This window comes from Mustela nigripes, chromosome 9, assembly GCF_022355385.1.
Source record: "Mustela nigripes isolate SB6536 chromosome 9, MUSNIG.SB6536, whole genome shotgun sequence".
Classification (NCBI taxonomy): Eukaryota; Metazoa; Chordata; class Mammalia; order Carnivora; family Mustelidae; genus Mustela; species Mustela nigripes.
The window spans coordinates 65,540,872-65,542,815 of NC_081565.1; the positions used below are offsets into that span (position 1 = coordinate 65,540,872).

At 38.1% G+C, this 1,944-nt stretch overlaps 1 pseudogene; it reads right to left on the reverse strand.

Annotated features, from left to right (window-relative positions):
* Nucleotides 1-637: 637 nt before the first annotated feature.
* Nucleotides 638-1,162, reverse strand: LOC132025153 (complement component 1 Q subcomponent-binding protein, mitochondrial-like; annotated as a pseudogene).
* Nucleotides 1,163-1,944: the final 782 nt, after the last annotated feature.

Consider the following 1,944-nt stretch of genomic DNA (forward strand, 5'->3'; position numbering starts at 1 on the left):
AAAAGAAACTTAGGGACATTTTCAACCCACTGCAACCCATTGCCTTTATTACGGTCCTGATTCAAACAGTAAACTATAAAACAAAAAACATTTATGAAGCGACTAGGGAAATGTGAACACAGAAGGTATATTTGGTAATAGTAAAAAATTACATATTTTATCATAGTGGTATTGTAGATATAGTTATTTTATATTGTTATATATGACATGTAATACCATTATTATATGCACATATGTACACATAATGGCCTAATATATACCAATATATTAATATATAATGTATTAATTAATTACATCATTGTATGTTAATATGTGACACTATATATCTTATTATTTATATGTCATAATATATATATATATATATTTTAAAAGATTTTATTTATTTATTTTGACAGAGAGAGATCACAGTAGGAGAGAGGAAGGGAAGAGATCACAGAGAGAGAGGAAGGGAAGCAGGCCCCTGCTGAGCAGAGAGCCCAATGTGGGACTCCATCCCAGGACCCTGAGATCATGACCTGAGCCGAAGGCAGCGGCTTAACCCACTGAGCCACCCAGGCGCCCTGTCATAATATATTATTAATATAATACATAATTCTGTCGCCATAAAATGAAGGTATTTCCCATCTTATCTGCTTTACTAGTTCTTGACAAAACTATTACTGTCTTCAAGAAGAATAACATATTCTTGGGGCTCCAGGGCTGAGTTCCGCAAAAGTGTTATTCACCACCCTGTGGTCCACTAGCAAATCCATTAGGTGGTCATAGGAGGCCCAGGCCAGGGAATCGGTGTTGAGTGTGTAAGTCATGCCCTTCCATTCAGACTCACCAGTGGACTGAAAGCTCACTTCCATGATGGAGAAATGCCATTCCTGTCCTCCTCTTCTAGTCCAAACTCATCTTCTGGATAGTGACAGTCCAGCACAGGGGACTTCTTACCACCATTCTTTATAACTTCAGTCACAAAACTGGGAGTGGATGTCAACTCAGTCTCTATGTCTTCAACCTTCTGTCCTTGGGAGGGCTCCTTCTCCCCAAAAAATGTTGGTGAGATGCTCTTTCTAACATTTAAAGTGACGGTGATCTTTTCTCCGCAATTTTCCATACTTCCCTTAAGTTTATTGTTTAGGAATTCAACAAATCTGTCACCTTAAGTGTGCAGCATGCCACCGTCATGAGCACAGGACCCTGCACACCTCATGGGAGTCCCTGTTCCACTGAGGCAGCACCGCAGTGGAGGACCCCTGCCAGCACTAAGATGCCCTATTCTTGAAATCTTAGAGCAACAATGTAGAGATGAAATCATATAATGTCTGGGATTTGCTTCAAAATAACCCTGGGGTCAGGGAATGTGGGAGGGTATAGACAAAATGAGATGGTCCCTGACTTAATTTTTGAATGAGTACCTGGAGCTTATTATATGATTTGCTACTTATGTCATATTTTGCAAGCACATCTAAAGTAGTAATAAAAAGGTATTAAAACATATTACACTAATTTAAGTAAAAGCAAATTACTAATAATATCATATAATCATTGCATTTTTAAATAATCTGGGACCAGTTTAATGATAAGAACTGTTGAGGCTGCCCAATCTCTTGATACCTTGGAATGCATAAAGGATAAAGCATTTTCCAGCTAATAATTGGAGGGGGCAGGCGCTGGAGGGAGAAATGTTGTTAATTCAAGAAAGTATTTGATTCTTGCCTTAAAATCTGATCAAAGTAGAAATCAGAGTTTCAAAAAATTTAGGCAGTCTGGAAGGGAGGTGGATGAAGTGAAGGGATAATTGGGTGATGGGCACTAAAGAGGGCACTTGATGTCATGACCACTCAGTGTTATAGGCAACTGATGAATCACTAGCATCTACTTCTGAAACTAATAAAAAAATTCTTTGACTTATGATAAAAAAACACTACAGAAAAAGGGCTGATATCCAAGATCTAT